The 19,863-nt window shown below is 47.7% G+C and overlaps 1 protein-coding gene across 4 annotated transcripts in view; it reads right to left on the bottom strand.

Annotated features, from left to right (window-relative positions):
• LOC138567509 (ATP-sensitive inward rectifier potassium channel 12) overlaps positions 1–19,863 on the bottom strand; it is a 427,198-nt gene that overhangs the window by 107,755 nt on the left and 299,580 nt on the right. The window contains exons 2-4 of one of the 4 annotated variants that reach the window (XM_069645772.1): positions 9,150–9,264; positions 8,099–8,172; positions 7,858–8,013 (exon numbers count right to left, since the gene is read on the bottom strand). The exons of 1 other annotated variant lie outside the window; for it this stretch is intronic. The gene's annotated coding sequence lies outside the window, so the exon portion shown is untranslated. Of the gene's footprint in view, positions 1–7,857; positions 8,014–8,098; positions 8,463–9,149; positions 9,265–19,863 lie in introns of those variants that run through there. 2 more of the 4 variants (XM_069645774.1, XM_069645773.1) reach the window with 2 other exon arrangements.

Here is a 19,863-nt window from a genome sequence, read left to right as displayed (position 1 = left end):
CACACGATACATGTTATGTTATGTTATAAACACTTGCAAAGCACAACTCTACACCAGCTAGGGCATTACAGCGCCGAGCGCAGGACTGAGAATAGAAGCAGAAGACAGCAGAAGGAAGCACATGATACATAGGCGTGGGAGATATCAAATTGCAGTGCGTCCAGAAATCATGCAGTAAAAAGGGAACTTCACAAAGGACTAAACCCGCCCATCCAAAAGAATGTATATGAATGTAAATCAGGCGATTGAGTGGCATTCTAAAAGAGCCACGCGAGGGGAAGACACAAAAACGTCATGTCATTCCGGCATGACAGAATAAGGGAAGCGCAAAGAAGCAAAAGTGGAATAGCGCCTTTGATTCAATAAACAAAAACACCATGAAACTTAAGTGACAAAAAGCAAATGGACAAACTGATCTGAATCTTGGGACCAATCTTTAAATGTGGATAGAAGGTCTGATTGGTCGGTCCTCATTGAGGCAGTAAACAGAAGTGAGTAAATGCTCCACAGGGACTCTTCAAAGTATATGACATACATTTTACACGTTACACCCCTTATTGCGTGACATTTAGGGAAAAGATGTCTGAGGGGATGCCACACCCACTTGTGGTTCTTCTTTATGTTGTAAGCAGTGATCCCTTTAAGTTGTCCCACAACATAAGATTGTACAGTGCATCGGTTTTAGTGACCCCAAAGGCTCCTTGGAGCAGACGTAAAATACTCCTCTTATTGAGAGAAACAAGTCAGCAAAGGCTGATGGAACTCGAGGATTCTGAGAAAATGCAGGATGGCAGGACTGGGAATTCAAGGCTATGCCAGAGAGTGCGCCCTACAAGGGAGAAGGCCAGGTTGACTTGGGTAGAAGACCCTGGGATATGTAGACAAATCTCAAGACAGATGAACAGACACCTGTCGAGGCTGAGTGAGTAAAGCGTTTAGTGCACGCCAGGCATGTCTACACCAGAGCTTGTGAAGCCTTCTATGTAATCTGCTCTGAGCCAGAGAGAGTGCAGTCAGCTTGCTCGGAATGAAGGGTTGTACTGATAGGTACAGCCCGATGGAGTCATGCACAGGTGTGTCCTCACACTACTTCCCATCCCCCTCCTTCTTCTGAATTTGCCCATCAAACTACAGGATTAGTTGTGCACTGCATGAAGCCCAGCCTCACAGCAAGCCTAACACCCAGTAGACCTATTTCACATCACCTCCCTTGACTGCAGACTACAGGACCTGCAAATGAGGAGGAGGCTAAGCCTATGATGAAACCCCTCAGTGCTGCTGCGATCTTTCTGTCGCCCTCCTAGTGATGTCCTTCGGTCCTACAATAGGAAGACACACAGGCGACCTACGACTCCAACCGGAGCACACAGTAGAGGAACATGACATGCCTAGTCATTTCAGAAGCAGGGCAAAGAGTCATGAAACTACTTTCAACCGGTTACATGTGATGTCATCTAATCCCAAAACAAAGAATGACATTTCAACAAATACAAAACAACGAATACCAACATAGCACATTTGTTTTTCGTTGTTTGGGGCAGGTTCCCCTCAAACCCCCCATTTTTTTGTTGATTAATACCCCCTCCCAAAACCACTATTCACACTCCCAACCCCATTTCTAGTTTTTCCCCCCAAATTATTTTTTTTCATTTTCGTTGTTTTTGTATTTGTCGTAATTTCATTACACAATCACTGCACACCCTTTCAACCTTTTGAGAGGACGCATGAGTTGTTGGCATAGAGGGGAATATGGAGTACCTCCTGCCATCTTTCCTTGGAACACGGTTTAAAGTGAAGGTGTCAACGGGTATACCGAATGTGCTTGAGAGCGAGGATGAGAACTGCACAGCGGCCGTCATTCACAAGAGGGCTTGCTACCCATGTCCAAGGATGCACTAAAGAGCCACCTTAAAGCCTGGATGGACCATGAAGAGTGAGTCAAAGGTTAGAGCACGACAGCTCAGCATGGCACACCTCGGCTGCAGAGTAGTCATCAGCTTCTAACAGTACTTTAAGGGGTACCAAGATGAGCTTTAGAGCAGCAGAAAAGTATAGGCAACTGTGGGACACACTCCTTTCACAGTCAGTCTCCCTGCATGCATTGAAGTGCTGAGACGTCAGCAGGCCCACTGGGGGTCAGATGGTTGTTTTCGATGTTCTTGACTAATGTCAATAGGATAGTAAGGGTAGTTCACGGCAATAGTGACTTGACAAGTGGTCACAGCCTTCTTGGCTTGGTCAATTGGTTGTGAAAACCGTAACCCGCTCTGCGATTAGTGTGCAGTGTGAGCGGGTAATTAGCGTGGCTGGGGTTATTGTCTCAGACCACGGGCGATGCCTCAAGGACACACATGTCAAAGAGTTTACTTTCATTAAAATGAACAGGCATCCTATCTCTGAAGACTATGGCGCGAGGGCACACCAGGACTAGACTTGAGAGGCAAAACATCAGAATAATCGATGAAGTAAGCTTGAGTTCCTTAAGTTACCTTTATGTTTTCCTTTGTGTAATATTTAGTTTCTCAAGTTAAATACTGGTTGCATTTACTTTCAGCTTCCTTTAAAATGTACTTAAAGTTGAGTTTTTCCTTGAGTTAATGTCCACATAACTTTACGTTTGGCTTCTTCTTCAATCAGCCCAGTTAACACCAACATTGTGCTCAGTGGAGGTCCTGTATCAATCACAGTCCAGCCCCCTCCAAGGCTCCCATATTCAAATTCACCCCAAAACTCCGGAGCTGAGCCCAGCCCAAAGATTCTACATCCCTAGAGTTTCAGCCTCCGTCTATTTGGCTCTACCTACCAGTGTTGCCCAATTCCTGTCTTCTTCTTTCTTTAACCTGGTTATCGTCAACATTGTACCTGGGGGAGGTTCTGCCCAATTCGGGGCCAGCCACCATTAAGACTCCCAACGTCAAGTTCACCCCAAAACTACAGAGCTCGGCCCAATCCAAAGCATCTTCATCCCTAGTGGTTCCACCAGGGTCTATTTGGCTCTACCTAGCAGTGGTGCCTGATTCCTGCATTGTCTTTAGACAGCCCAGTTTACAGTGATTCTGTACTCCCTGGTGGTTCTGACTCCATCTATTTCACTCTACTTATCAGCAGAGATATGACCTATTACTGCACCCTCAAACGGGTGGCTCTGCCTCAATGTGTTTTGCTCTGTCTAACAGCAGAGCTGCCTCTGTTCTTTTTATGGTCTCACCCATTTATTTCTGTAGTCACCCTGTGCACCATGTCTCCCCCTTTTTAGTACCCTTTTCCCCAGCCACCGAGACAAGGGTAGAGTGGTGCTGGCACATGTGCCTCAACATGGCATCACTCCTTGTTATGTGATCCCGCTCCCCCTGATTAACAGATGTACCGCCATGGAGGCAGTATGTGCACCCTTGTTGCCCCACATCATGAGCTCCAGATACAGGAGACCATGCTTCAATTGGTGGTAAAGCTGTGGACCATCTTGTTCATGGTGCCACTCTGCCTGGCTTTGATGAGTCAGCCATGGGGTTGGGGGCCGGGAAGTCATTTACACTAGCCCAGAGTGAGGGGGCATTGGGGTTGCTTCTTGCATGGCTGGCAACAAGGTGGAGTGTCATCCGACACTGCCTTGTCTCTGCCATTACTGTGCCACAAAGCTGTTGTACTAGCGGGTTCTGTACCATGTGGTGTGTGCTCCGAGTATACATCCTTGTGCCACCTGCGGCTGTGCTTGCTCATCTTAAATAGCAGGCATGATACACAGTAAATAGTTTTCACAGTACTTACATTTACTGTAGGCTACACCCGAAAAAGAGCTTGAGGCCAACCCAATGATAAAACTCATTATCATAGGCTTTCTCACCCGGAATACCGTCCAATCAGAGTCCTTCTGTCTTCTGGCTCAAACTCTCTGCAGGTCAAGAGTTTCTCCAAGCAGAGATTGGGAGGTAGATCTCCTTCCTCGGCTGGCACCTCCCTCTGGAACAGCTTCCCTCGCCCCTCAGACTTGAGCCAGATCTTCTTAAGTTCTGGAAACTTCTCAAGACCTTCCTTTTCTCCTCTTCCTTCCCCCCCCCGTGCTAAACTCTCCATTCTGTCACTGTGACTGGGGCCTGGTCCCATCAGAGTCATACAGGGGCTAGTTCATCCCCCACCAGCCCCCCCCCCCAGCATCCTTTGCCAGCACTTGCCTTCGGGCACTCTCTCCCATACTATACCAATGTATTCCTCCCTGTCCACTGCACTCTTACTCCCCTGCCCCCTCTTCCGCCTGGGACTGGCCACCTTGGCTCGACCAGCACTTGCCTGCCTCCACCCTTCTGGGTACCCCATTCCTGCACTTCTCCCTCTAACCCCCACCCCCTTCCGCTTATCACCATGTCATGCAATTGCACAGTAGGATTGTCACAAGGCCAATATAACCGTTTTGTGTTTTTGTATTTTATGATTTCCCATGCCCCCCCCCCCGGCCCCATCTTGTCTTGTGGCTGCCTGGAAACACGTCTGTATAGGCACCATACAAATGTCCAATAAAATGCAATTTTTAAAAATAGTGATGTTACCACCCTTTCTAGTAAGGTTCTTCGGTCCAACCTGTAGGAAGATATGCAGGAGGCCTGGGACTCTAACCTGAACCATATTCCTGTGTTCTGTGTGTCTTCCAACATAACTTCATTAAAGGACGGAACGTTCATGCAAGATATTTTGTGTTTCAGATGTCCTACTTGAAGGAGGTCGGTTCTCTTGCCCTACGGATGGTTGGGTAAGATGAGGAATTCCTTCTAATTGTAGTGATGACAGCTCGACTATTCTCAGACATCTTGTCTGGCGCCCTATTCCTTCACCGAGGCAGTTAGAATAGCCTGCTGTATTCGCACATTCATTTCTGGGATTACTTCACTTTGCCCTCTCTGTCCTTATCACATTCCCAGTCACTCTAGTTCTTAAACTGGAGTAGGTGTTGTGGATTCACTCTCAGCGGCCCATATGCCCATATGCCCTCCCTACACCGCCCGAATGGGAAGATGTCTATTGTTTACTGCAGAAAAGCGATCTTCTTGACACTCTGCTTAGGTTCTTCAAGTAAGCTTTATTAATAGTTCATTACAAGATGTCATAGAGCGAACCACTGGGTCCCATCACCCAGACTGACGTCTACAAAATTGGGGTCATTACGACCCAGGCGGTAAGTACACCAACTTTACCACCATGGTGTAAACTACGTTTACACCATGGTGGATGGCGGATTTACCGCCCCATTCCAAGGTGAGTGGGGCGGTAAATCCCCATTTCCCATTTACCCTTCCCCATTCCCATTTTTGCCCCATAGGGCATAATGGGAGTGGGGAAGGCGCTAATTACGGCACCGTAAATTACGGTGCCGTAATTAGCACCAAGGCGGTTTAGCGCCATGGATTTTAACGCCTGCTGAAAGCAGCCGTTAAAATTGGAATCAGGCGTTAAGGGTTAACGACGGCGTTAACCCTTAACGACTTATACTAGAAACTTTCCCACCCACACATTCCAACACAGCACTCCAATATTCTCTCAGCTCATCGTACACATGCATATATTGCAGGCACTTCACAACACATATTTCGATTTGTTCTTTCGAGCAAAACCATACCCCTTCAGCACGCCATCTATCTTCGAAGCTCCCCGAAACCAGTGGAGTCATTTTTCTGAAAATGCTGGGGGGACAGGACATCTGAAGAAAAGGTGCCCCAGCCAAATGAATGGGGACAAAATGGTGTGCCATGAAAGTTGGGGGGGACAAAAACCCCTGCCCCCCCCTAAAATTACGACCATGCCCGAAACTGAAACAACTGAGCAATAGTTGTGATAGGAAAGCGTACATATCAGAAATGCTGACATATGCAGTTACCCAAACAAAAATGGACAATAAAAGGCCCAGCGCAAAGCCGTTGCGAGGGGAATGAACAGCAGACTCAAAATGTAGCGTGAAATCAATTTCTTTGGTGTGTTTAAATAAACGAGCATACATTAATAATATATGAAGAAATGTGGGACGTCATGTTACCGAAACGCCAGGGGTACCTCAGGTGATACCACTCGACCCTTGACCCCTGACATCACAGGAGTGATGTCATTTGACCCCGCCCTGAAGTGACATCACAGGAAGCGATGGACCACAACCTTTCACCCCTTGACAAAACAGGAAGTGGCATCACATAGCATTGTCGCCAAGTGCACTACGAAAAATATGATACAATATCACTATAATGTGATGTACATTTCATACAAGAATAGATCACCACGTGTATCATTAATATCAGTGTGTATAGGCCCATATTACCAAATTACTGTGTATGCAAGCAGACATCCAAGGCCAAATAATAATGATGTGTTATTATATAGCACTTACGCTTAAGCGCTTTATATCAAACAAATATACATAATCAGCCAAACAGTGTTGGTACTCATTTATCAACCTCAGAAGGATGAAAGACTGAATTGAGGTGTTTAAGAACAGACTAAATCAGTGACTCACCCCCTGAAGTGTGCCTAAAATAAACCGTTGATGAGTTCAGCAATTATTGTATAGAATTCCAGAAAGACACATTGGGCCTCATTACGCGGTAGGAGGTAGCCATGGTGCTATTAGCACCATGGCTACCTCCTTACCACATTCCGGGTCTGAGTTCCCGAAATAGGGATTTACCGGGTCATTCCAACCTTGGAGGACCCAGTTAATCCCCATTCCGGAACCATTCCACATTCCCATTCGAGCCCCCACAGGGCACAATGGGGATGGAGCTAATAACGGTACCGCAATTTGCGGTACCGTTATTAGCTCTGTAGTCCCTTAACGGGTCCCAGCCATAACGCCTGGTAAAACCAAGTGACCTTACCGGTGCCGGTAATCCCTTACCACCTACCTCATAATGAGGCCCATTATTTGTTATTCCTATTCTTTCTTATTTAGGGTCAGTGCTGAAAGTGTTAGACTTGTGGAACCCCCTGTTTTTTAAGAGGCCTAAACAAGAAAGCCAGCCACCCCAGAAACAAAGAGCCACATCGTGCTGGCTACAGCCCAGGAGTTTACATTTGCACACAAAAAAAGTGTTATTTTCTTTTTTTTAGGGGTAGCAAGGGAGACATCAGGGGTCGCAGTTACGACCCCCAAATGACGACCCTGGTCACCAGCATTTCCCTTGACCCACTACTAGTGGGATCACGTAGGCTTGTTTTGCAAATCTTTTGGAGAAGTAAATTTGTGTAGTGCATCGTAAATAAAGATGGCAATTAAGAGCAGAACACAACTACTTAATGTTTGCCCCTTGAATTCCATGCACAATAAAAAGGGCCCCACATTATACCAGCATATTGCTCCCACCCCACTCGACCTCCCCCGCTCCCATCCTTGTACATACACTGACATCCCCCTGCACATACCTGTGAGGAAGTTGCCCTTTTCGACACCCAAGAAATGGAAGCAGAGGAGTACGTTTCCCCTGTCATTGCCATTTTATCGAGTGAGTGCAGCTGCATATCAAAGAACTAGAAGACAGTTTGGAGGAGTATGTTGCGCAGTGAAGACACTAAGCAGAAGGGAATTCTGGAAGCTGCTGGAAACACCTAGTAGCAAGCCAGTGGAAGCGCTAAGATGCAGAGGGTTCTATGTCCCTGCTTTTATTTTTCCTACAGATTTTTTGCCGAAAAAAACTATCAAAATGTTCTATTTTTAGGTGTTTCCCTCCCAATCATGCTATACCCGATTATATACTCCCTGTTCCCCACCCTCCACCCCTTATGTCCCCTTACCCACCCCCCCTATATTTTCCCATCAATTATTTCGCTAAATAACTATTGAAAAAACTCCTTAAAAAAACTGGTGATGTAACAGTGTCGTACCAGGCAGCGGGCTCACCAGACCAGGCAAGTGCTGAGAGAGTCACAGAGAAACACCACTCTGGCGAGAACACCCTGTCCCAGGGCATGAGCTTCTGGTACAGCTTGTGGTAAAAACAAGTGCAGGAAGTGACGGAGGAGACGCCATTCCCCAAACACCTGAAATGTAGAAGACATGAGTAAATGAGAAAGAAAACAAAGAAGCCAAGAGAGTCTGAAGACGCGGCAAACACTGAAAACCCACCCAGGGAGAACCTACAGAAGACATGTACTTTCGTAGTTGTAGTCCAATCACTCCAGCACATCAGCTCAGACACACTGAAAAACTCAAGTGAAAAAAAGAATCATTACTTTGTGGAAATTGGGGGTTAAAATATTCCAAAGACTGAGTACAGAGTGATAACACGACCAAGTGAAGCAAAGAGGAATTGCCTTGTTGGAATTGGGGTTCAAACCCTGCCAAGAGCACGTTTTGAGGAGCTGACAAAGGCCCTCATTACAACCCTGGCATTAAGGAGTTAACGGCGCCGTAAAAGGTGGCGGCGCCGTTAACCCCTTAACGCCTGATTACGAGGTCCCTTTGCGGGTTGGCGATTTTAACGCCTGCTTTTTGCAGGTGTTAAAAACCAACCCGCAAAGGGACCTTGGTGCTAAGTACGGTGCCGCAATTTGCGGCACCGTACTTAGCGCCTTCCCCATTCCCATTGAGCCCTATGGGGCAAAAATGGGAATGGGGAAGGGCCATGGCGGCATGGGGAATTACCGCCCCGCCAACCTCGGAATGGGGCGGTATTTCCCCATTCCGCCATGGCGGAGTCGGTAAGTTACCGGCAAGGACCATGGTGCTATTAGCACCATGGTCCAACGCCAGGGTTTTAATGAGGACCAAAGTCAAGTAAAGCAAAGAAGAATTGCCTTATGGACGTTGTTGTTCAAACACTACACAGACTGAGACACTGATCCAGATAAAAACTGGAGAAAAAAGTATTTATTTAATGAAAATGACAGGGAAAACAATGCATTTTTCTAGCAGAAATGCGTACAAAACGTAACATTGGTTTACAGAGCAGAGGACCAGTGTCGTTGACAATGGGTGAGAGGATGTGGATATTAGACCAGATGATGCAGGGGAGGTAGAAAAATGAACCAGGGGCTAGGACAGTGGAGCCTGATTCTTGCTCAATGTTCCATTACACAAATGCAAGATTGCCATTGCTTTGTGCCTATGATATGATAGGTTATTTATAACGCGCTTAATACCCAGAGGTTTCTAAGCGCAGACCGGGGGATCGAACCTGTGTTGCTCTGTGTCATCTTGCATCCAAGACGCGCGTTTCCGCTGAGCTATCCTCCCGAGACCATAGGTATAGGTAGAAAGGTCGAACCGGTAGTCCACCCAATCCAGAAGCCCTGGGTACAGGAGAAACAAAGAAACGAGTTTATATGTTTCAAAAGATGTGTTTAACATCATTGCTGTGAGCATTGTATGTATCCCATGCATGTCCACTGCCTGTTAGTATTGTTACGGTTTTATATTCTACCCCACACCTAACATCACTTGGTCCATTTTGTATCACACAAATGCAAGATGTCCACTGTTATACTTTGAGGATATGTGTGTAGCTCTTGGGGAAACGTCATGCACTCCTCAACAAATAAAAGAATTGCAAAAAAAGATGGTTACACTAGTTTACTACTGCAATTCGCATATAACAATAACCAGAACAAGAACATAGTAGATTACATCACAACTACACCTTGCTGCACGTTTTACCAAAAGGTGCAGCCTTCCTATTTGACAAAAGGCTTCAGTGAGAGGACTTATGACAGAGACATGGACATGGCAGGAAGTGGCCGACAGGCATTGTGGGAAAACAGAGAATGTTGCAGTGGTAACGCTACATAATGATAATGGAAACTGCTGTCGTAACGTTGGACTATGTTTGGGAATGTGATCCCTGAAGAGCTGCATTGCCTGACTAATAAATACTCTAACTTAGTAAATCGCGGGTGCCATTTCTTCTGTGGTCATGTGACTTTCTATAGACTGTTGCCACCACCCTTCTCCATGTCCATTACATGCTGCAGCAGCAATCTTCACTACCACCTGGGATTGCATACCAATCAAGTCCACCTCACCGATTCCCTCTTCACTTAGATGTAGCAATTTAGTTCATCTCCTCTCTAAGGTTGCCTTTCATCTTACTCCCCGCCCGCCTATCATGAGACACCTTCTGATGACGTTTCTTCTACTACTCGAGTAGCAATTACGTTAGATAATGTTTTCTGGTTGTGGTGTCAAAGGCTTCTAGGATTCTGCGGCACCTGACACACGATGTCGGATCAAGTTGTATCAACATCGGCAGCTTCGGGAGCTCTACTCAGCCATTTATTCTGACCCCAAGACCTGCTGCTATCTCATGCAGGGTTGTCCAACTCCGGGCATCGAGGGCCGGAACTCTGATGGGTTTTCAGGATATCCCTGTTTAATATTCATGAAGACAAATTTGCATACACCTAGACTCATTGTATGCTAATGCATCTCATGAATATTAATGAGGGGTATTCTGAAAACCCGGCATGGATCAGACCCTCGAGGTCTGGAATTGGACAATCCTACTGGGATGGAGATGAATAGCTAGAGATGAAAGCACGACGGATGCCTTGATGAAGTAACGCCCTCATCCGTTGGTAAAAGAGAGATCTGAAAGTTGCCCCACATCAAATCTGAGGAGCCCACCTTGCCTTGTTCTTTTTCTGCATCCTGCCACTTTAGTACTGATCATTTCAAAGACAAAATGCAACTCCCATAATACAGAACAAGGACTTGCTGTGATACTCACACCTGACAATGGGAAACGTGGCATATTTGGATGATGTGCCCCTAGCAGTTGTGTTATTCAGCTGTATTCTATACCCTGCCACACGTGCACATGATTTGCTGCATCAGAAGACAGGTGTAGGCTCCCAGGCCTGCACGGGCTAATTAACAGAAGAATCCTCATGCTGACTAATTACATAGCACACATCTCAAGCTCTTCTGCATCCAGATCTGAGGTGCTACTGTTACCAAGCTCAATGCTCTTCATGATTTCAGAATGATGAACGTGTGAGCTTCTCCTCAGAGTGTTCACACCTGAGACCTGGAGGGTGCACTCAAGTCCATACAGGGTGATTATGATGATTGCAATACAGCGTCTGACCAATGGGCCAGCGGCGTAGGCACAGCGGGGGGAAATGTGCTTCACACACAACGCGTTTTGGCATTGCCCATGGTGACAGGACCCAGAAAGGGAATCAATAGTGGTCAAACAGAAGACTGAGGAAAAGTGGCTGGCTGGAACTGGTGAAGACGGTGGGTTAAGTGGAGCCCACCAAAAAAGAAGAAAAAAAAACAGAGCCAGAGAAAAGCTGTTGGCATTTCAGGAATATGTGCATCGACTGGTTGAACATGCGACTGCGTGGTAAACAGCGTCCCGACACCAGCATAAAGTGAAATTGGCATTGGTGGAGCTGCAGATTGTCATACAACCCACACTTCTCCTGGGCGGGCGGCCATCCCAGTAGGCCATCTCACCCACGCACATACTCAAAATATGGCAGACACACCATGTGTGGTCTCTTCACGCTCGTGGGGCAGGGCTGTGATTGAACCCTCTCCTGTTTATAGAAATCCTTGTGTCGCATGGTAACCCAAGTCTCTTTCAGATTTGGAGGTGGTGCCTTCAATCGCTCCCTAAACCTTCTGACGTCTGAAATTTAGAATTCAATGTCTGATGATTATTTAAATAAGGTTCAAGCTCCACTGGTGGCCAACGTGGGCATGCCCATCCTTGCTTCTTCACTCGCTCGGCCTCTCAGCTACAGCAACTCTCTGGCTTTCTGGCACACACAGAGAGCGAAATGGTGGGCCACACTATTGTGTAGAGAAAGAGAGCGAAACAATGGATCATTTCGCATCTGCTAAATTCTGTAAATGAGAGGGGGATGCCACCCTCTTGCAGCCACATCGCTTATAGCATTGTTGTCCGACTCTAGTCCTCGAGGGCTGGAATCCTGACGGGATTTCAGGACATCCCTCATTAATATTCATGAGGTAAAATGTCCATACATTTAGAATCATTGTATGCAAATTCATCTCAAGGCCTGGATGTCATGCCGCGGCAGGGTTGGCGGGCGTGGAATCGCTGGCGTTTTTGTCCGCCATAGTGTTTCCCTTCACAGCCATTCACTGCACCGTTCTAGTCGTTGCACGCGAATGTGACCGGAAGTATAAATTACTCCGCTTCCGGGTCACGTACGCGTTGCAACGTTTCCGGGTTCCCTCCTGTGTTGCTGCTGCTCCCGCTACTGGTGTTTGCTCCGCCGTCTATTTTCGCCTTCTGTTCCGGTGCTTTTCTGTTTTTTCCTTTGCTTCTTGCCCTCGCTCTGTGCTTCTTAGCCTAGTGCCTTCCTTCATCTTCCTTTCCCTGCTTGTCTGCCTTTTCCCTCTCTCTTCTCTTCCTTGTCTTTCCTTCGTACCTGATTGAACTGCTGCCTTCCAGACCCTTGCCTGCTTACCGGACTGCCTGTGTCTTTCCCTCGTACCTGATTGAACTGCTGCCTTCCAGACCCTTGCCTGCTTACCGGACTGCCTGTGTCTTTCCCTTGTATCTGATTGATCTGCTGCCTTCCAGACCCTTGCCTGTTTACTGGACTGCCTGTGTCTGTCCCTTGTACCTGATTGAACTGCAGCCTTCCAGATCCTTGCCTGCTTACCGGACTGCCTGTGCCTATCCCTGGTACTTTATTGACCTGCTGTCTACCAGACCCATGCCTACCCACCTGATTGCTCTCCCATTACCTGTCATCCTCCAGCACACTCTGCCATCTTCGCTCATCCTACAAGAAGGACACCTTCTAGGGTTTTTTTTGTGCCTCTTGGCTTTTTTCCCCTGAGTGGCGCTTCCGGTGGGATAACCCCCGTGCCCCTATATTAGAGGCACAGTGGCATCCTATCGAGGGTGTCCTTACCTACACAAAAAAAAGGAGAAGCCTCCAAGAAGCAAGGAAGGGAAACCCAAGTAGAGGGTGGAAGGTGAGGAGTTGTGGGAAGGGGGAGAGTCTGCCTTTTCGTCCGACGAAGAGGACATCACCGACATTTGTGACAGTTTGCAACACCCGCAGGAAACTGAGATGGCAAATCCCCAGCAAGTACAGGAACTTGTAGCTGCCGTCCAAAATCTTAACCTGGAGGTCTAGAACCTCAAGACAGCCAACGCAGCCTTGCAGCTAAGAAGGACTGAACGAGAGCGGCCCTCTGCAGACCTACCCTCGCTCCCTTTGGTGTCAGGCAAATTTGATGGATCACCTAAGCGAGTGAAGGAGTTCTTAGACGCGTGCAATCTCCACTTTTCCTTCCGGCCACAGACATTCACCTCAGATCATGCCAAGGTAGAATTTATGATTACCCACATGACGGGTAATGCTCTGGCGTGGGCCACCCCTTTGGTTAACCAACCTGATCCTGTGCTGCAAAACTATGAGGATTTCAAGACTCTGTTATCACAGACATTTCTAAACACAGAAAGTACCTTTCTGGCATCTGAGGACCTCTTGGACATCCGCCAAGGAAGCACAGACTTACTCACCTACATCACTACCTTCAAACAGATAGCTGCAGAAGTGAGGAGGAGTGAGAGAGGATCTTAAGGATGAGTTGCCACGTATTGCCCGTCCAACATCCTTTTCGGATCTCATAACGGCCACTCTTCGGATTGATTTTCGGCTCTCGGAACGGTGGTCAGAAATGAAAAAAGACCAAATTCTACAGTCTCCCTCCCCTAGAGGCTCAGTCACCTTCTTCTCAACCAACTTCTCGTCAAGGCAAAGAAGAACCTATGCAAATCGGAACTGCTCGCGCGCTGCTCACCCCAGAGGAACGTAAGAGACGACGGGATGGCAATACGTGCATGTACTGCGGAGCCTCTAACCACCTGCTTCGGGACTGTCCCGATGTCCCTAAGCGTTTGGGAAATGAGCGCCCTCGGTGAGTGTCAGGACGCACTCCCGAGGGGCCGTTCCAAGTCCTTACGCAACTCTATCGGTGTCGTCTTCAGGTATACCGGAGGACTCCAGGTTGATGGTTCTCACAGTTACTCTTACTTTGGGCAAGATCGATATCTTAACCCAGGCCTTACTCGACTGCGGCGCAGCCGGCAACTTCATTGATACCTTGTGGGCAGAACAGAAGGGTATACGTCATCTGACTGAAAAGGAGGATCAGAAGGTCGAAGGAGTAGATGGAGAGCCTTTGAGTTCCGGTATGATTACCCATACCACTGAAGAACTGAAACTAAGCATTCAGCAGCATTCAGAAAGAATTCCATTTGATATCATTCGAGCAGCCCACTTCCCTATCATACTCGGGATAGGCTGGCTCAGAAAACACAACCCTCGCATTGATTGGGCAAAGAACATGCTCAGTTTTCAGTCCGCCTTTTGTAAGGCAGAATGCTTGTCAGAACCAAGTTTCGAGACAGTTCAGACCACCAGTGTTTTCGATTCCAGACTCATCCATTGTCTTCCTCATCATCTTCAGGAATACGCCGAAGTGGTGACAGAAAAGACACCTAGCGACCTTCCTCCTCACCGACCAGAAAACTGCTGCCTGGATCTCGTTCCTGGTGCACTAGTACCATTTTGTAGGATGTTCCCTTTATCTCTCAGGGAGAAACACGTCCTCCGGGAATACCTGGATAACAATCTGGCCAATGGGCTCATAAAACCTTCGAAATCACCGGCTGGGGCTTCCCTGTTTTTCATCCCTAAGAAGGACTCACAAGAGCTGAGACCCTGTATTGACTACAGGGGTCTGAATAAGGTGACCATTAAGGACAGATACCCAATGCCACTTATCACTGAAATCATTCAAGTCGTTCATGGCGCCAAGATTTTTACGAAATTGGATCTTCGGAACGCCTACCACCTTCTCCGAATTCAAAAGGGGGATGAATCGAAGACAGCTTTCAGGACCCCCTATGGGTTATACGAATACCAGGTGATGCCCTTTGGACTTGTGAATGCCCCGTCAGTATTTCAGCGATTTATGGACCGGCTTTTTTCAGACCTGTTATGTCAGACCACAATAGTCTATCTTGACGACATATTGGTGTACTCAAGGACTCCGGAGGAACACGCAGTCCATGTAAAGGAAGTTTTCCAGAGACTTAGAGACAACCACCTCTCAGTCAAATTGGACAAATGTGTGTTTTCCGCTACGTCTATCCCATACCTGGGATTCATACTATCCAGTCGGGGTATAGCCATGGATCCCCGCAGGGTGTCCGCCATCCTAGAATGGCCCTCTCCTAAATCCATCAAAGATGTACAAAGATTCTTGGGACTGGCAAACTTTTATTGAAAGTTCATCTCCAACTTCTCCCACCGGATAACACCCATTACCACCTTACTCAAGAAGTCTTCCAATCCGTTTTCCTGGTCCAACAAAGCTGAAGACAGTTTTCGCAATCTTAAGGAAGCTTTCTGTACCGCTCCCATCCTTCAACAGCCAGATCAAGATCGACCCTTCATTGTCGAGACGGATGCTTCTTCATCGGCCATTGGGGCAGTGCTTTTACAAGAATGTCAAGGAGTGGAAAATCCTGTTTCATGTTTTTCCAAAACCCTCAATACCAGCCAAATGAACTACTCAGTCATAGAGCATGAGCTGTTGGCCATGAAGTCAGCCTGTTTGGAGTGGCGCCATCTTCTACAGGGAGGCAAACACCCATTCTCCATAAGAACCGATCACAAGAACCTACAGGTCCTACGACAATTCGAGTGCTACAACACGCGTCAAGCACGTTGGGCCCATTTCTTTGCACAGTTTTATTTCAATGTTACCTACATCCCAGGGCAACAAAATCTTGTTGCAGACGCTCTATCTCGCAGAGGAGACTGCATGTCCGGACCAGACGAATCACACGATCTGATGTTTCCATTACCTAGACGAATAGGTGTTCTGTCCACCTTTCTAAGGCAGGTGAAAGAGGCTTCTGAAGGCAGTTTCAAATCCGAGAACCATCCTCAAGACATCATCTCCGACATCAAGGAAGGGCTCTATTTTGTGGAAGGCAAGTTGTATTTACCTACCCCTGAGTTCCGGAAATTGGCATTAAACTGGTGTCACAACTCCAAGTTGGCAGGTCATAGAGGCACCAAGGGCACTTTGGACTATCTGCAGAGACACTTCTATTGGCCAGAAATGAAACGAGATGTGGACTGTTATGTACAATCCTGCACTAGGTGCCTTCACAGCAAGGGTTCCCGTCTCAGACCGTTAGGACTTTTGGAACCAAATTCTGTTCCCGATGGTCCTTGGGAAGTCGTTTCCACGGATTTCATCGTAGATTTACCTCCTTCCCAAGGATTCACGTGTATAATGGTGGTAATCGATTTCTTCACAAAAATGGCTCACTTCTCTCCGTTACCAGGGGTTCCAACAGCGGCTGGTATGGCCGAGACCTTTATCAAGGACATCTTCTGCATCCACGGAGTTCCTAAGAAAATCATCTCTGATCGAGGTAGCCAGTACACCTCTCGATTTTGGAAGAATCTATGCAACCGTCTAGGCATTGAGAGAGCCTTAACGTCCAGGTTTCATCCCCAGTCCAATGGGCAGACGGAACGCCTAATGCCACCTTAGAACAATACCTACGATGCTATGTGAATCTCCAACAGGACAATTGGGTCTCTCTACTTCCCTTGACTGAGTTCTCTTATAATAATTCCTTTCACTCTACTCTCGGTCTCACCCCTTTTTTCTGTAACTATGGTTATCATCCACGGTCTATACTGCCCGTCTCTGGCATCACCACCGGCTTACCAACTGTTGATTCTGCTCTCACCATATTGCGAGACGTTCACCTTCAGGCTAAACAAAACCTTAGCGAAGCACAAATAAGATACAAGGTTCAGGCTGACAAACATTGCAAGCCAGTCCCTGATTGGGGGTAGTTTCTAAGGTCATGTTGTCCACAAGATACTTACCTCGCTGGGCACACCCTTCCAAACTTTCTCCTAGATTTCTGGGACCTTACGAGATCACACAAGCTATCAACCCAGTGGCTTTTCGTTTAAAACTACCCAAAAGCCTTCATAGGGTTCACCCTGTGTTTCATGCTTCACAACTAAAACCTTTCCATGAAGACATCTGGTCGCGCAAAAAGATAAAAGCCCCCTTGCCCGCTACTTCGACCCAGGAGGAATTTGAAGTGGCTGAAATTTGCGATTCCCGGTACCGCCGGGGAAGGCTGGAATACCTGGTGCGATGGAAGGGATATCACTGGTTGGAAAACTCTTGGGAACCAGCCTCTCATGTCCATGCCCCGCTTTTAGACCGCAGGTTCTATCACTTTCACCCTTGCAAACCTGGGGGGGGCCCCCTAGGAGGGGGCATACTGTCATGCCACGGCAGGGTTGGCGTGCGTGGAATCGCTGGCGTTTTTGTCCGCCATAGTGTTTCCCTTCAAAGCCATTCACCGCACCTTTCTAGTCGTTGCACGCGAACGTGACCGGAAGTATAAATTACTCCGCTTCCGGGTCACGTACGCGTTGCAACGCTTCCGGGTTCCCTCCTGTGTTGCTGCTGCTCCCGCTACTGGTGTTTACTCCGCCGTCTATTTTCACCTTCTGTTCCCGTGCTTTTCTGTTTTTTCCTCCTTTGCTTCTTGCCCTTGCTCTGTGCTTCTTAGCCTAGTGCCTTCCTTCCTCTTCCTTTCCCTGCTCGTCTGCCTTTTCCCTCTCTCTTCTCTTCCTTGTCTTTCCCTCGTACCTGATTGAACTGCTGCCTTCCAGACCCTTGCCTGCTTACCAGACTGCCTGTGTCTTTCCCTCGTACCTGATTGAACTGCTGCCTTCCAGACCCTTGCCTGCTTACCGGACTGCCTGTGTCTTTCCCTTGTACCTGATTGATCTGCTGCCTTCCAGACCCTTGCCTGTTTACTGGACTGCCTGTGTCTGTCCCTTGTACCTGATTGAACTGCAGCCTTCCAGATCCTTGCCTGCTTACCGGACTGCCTGTGCCTATCCCTGGTACTTTATTGACCTGCTGTCTACCAGACCCGTGCCTACCCACCGGATTGCTCTCCCATTACCTATCATCCTCCAGCGCACTCTGCCATCTTCGCTCATCCTACAAGAAGGACACCTTCTAGGGTTTTTTTTGTGCCTCTTGGCTTTTTTCCCCTGAGTGGCGCTCCCGGTGGGATAACCCCCGTGCCCCTATATTAGAGGCACGATGGCATCCTATCGAGGGCGTCCTTACCTACACAAAAAAAAGGAGAAGCCTCCAAGAAGCAAGGAAGGGAAACCCAAGAAGAAAGTGGAAAGTGAGGAGTTGGGGCAAGGGGGAGAGTCTGCCTTTTCGTCCGACGAAGAGGACATCACCGACATTTGTGACACTGGAGTTGGACAACCCTGGAGAGGTTCCATCAGTGTGCTGGATAGAAGGCATATTCCAAAGCGAGTTTACTCTGTGCATTGCAGGCTCATGGACTGAAAACACTGGCCTCAGCTTATCTCTAGTCCAGCTTCCGAGCTCGCATTGGAGATTATAATGAAATGATGGCTGCTCTCCATATCCCATGCTCAGATTGAAGACTGTGAACTAAAACTCATAAATTCAGATCCATACCCAAAACCTAGACTATCCCAAGGGCCTACTAAAGTTTAGGCCCTAAACCTAGGCTAAAAATCGTACCCTACTTTTAGGCTAAAATGTATACAACAAACTCAAGTACATTCTTGTGTTCTAACCTCACACTAAAATACCCAGAAGCAGTTATCTTAAACTGCTAGCGGACTCATTATCTCACAGTTAGGAAGAAGACGTGATCCAAACTCAGGCAGAAGTCATATGTCAAAATCAGGAAATGTTTTGTTCCCCAAGCTAACGACTATGTCCAAAAATGTGTATGGGGCTGATGTCCTAAAATCATCTTCAGTCTATGGTGGACGTCCCACCTTGGGGCTGAAGAGAGATGGGCAAACGTTTTTCACACAAGCCAAACCTTCACACTCCATCTAACCCTTGGCAACCATTTGCTGGAAGGCCACTGACATATCCACACTGGGTCAGCATTGAAGCATGCAGCGGTGGAATTTGTGCTGGCGGCTGCAGAGGACAAGACTGAGCGCAACTGGACAGGGAGATGATGGCGCGAGAAGGGAGAGAGGCGTCATGTCGGCTTTCTGTCTTCCAATTCCTCCCAAGGGCTTTTCCAACACTCTTAAGGAGCACTCGTGACAGCAGGGGCGTTGCTAGGGGGGGGCTAAGGGGGCTATAGCCCCTGATCTTTTGGTTGTAGCCCCGGATAGAATCTCAGGAGCTACAGCCAAAACACTAGCTAGCCCCCAGTCCCAACAGTTCTGACATCAGCGTAGCCCCGGGTCTTTTCCAAACCTAGCAACTCCCCTGCGTGACAGCATCGCCCCCCTCCCCCCTCCCTACTTTGTTCAAGTTTAGACCCTTCCCTGGCAGTCCCACACATGCTTCTCTGTGTGCCCTGAACTTATACCTTCAAAGCTCTGAGATGAAAGGTTCTCGTATTTTCTGTCTCATTAGCTTAAAGGTCATGCCGCTGACCCTCACGCTCTTTCATAGGCACTGGACGCCTCCAGGCAACAAGGCATCCACTATTATAGTTGCACACGTCTCCTCCAACTGTCCTTCTGCACCCCGAATTAGAAAGAGATTCACATACCGGGAGCCCTCTCACGAGGACCAGCGATGAGCATCCGGAATTAGATTGAATCGTGCTGATGCCAGTCCGGAGGGCTGATTTCAGGGCGATTAATTTAGGTCGGGGCCACAAGTGTCAACTTGAGCGACATGTATGGTCCCAGAATACATTGCTTACTCTTTCAATTCCAGGGCCTGTTTAGGACATTTGAAGTCCTCATGTGCTTTTCATAATTATTTTGTATATGGAAAAGGCAACAGGGTTTTAAATGGATAACATTATTTGC

The sequence above is a fragment of the Ambystoma mexicanum genome, chromosome 2p (genome assembly GCF_040938575.1).
Source record: "Ambystoma mexicanum isolate Mex_15411 chromosome 2p, UKY_AmexF1_1, whole genome shotgun sequence".
NCBI lineage: Eukaryota > Metazoa > Chordata > Amphibia > Caudata > Ambystomatidae > Ambystoma > Ambystoma mexicanum.
This window is presented reverse-complemented; position numbering and strand designations above follow the sequence as displayed.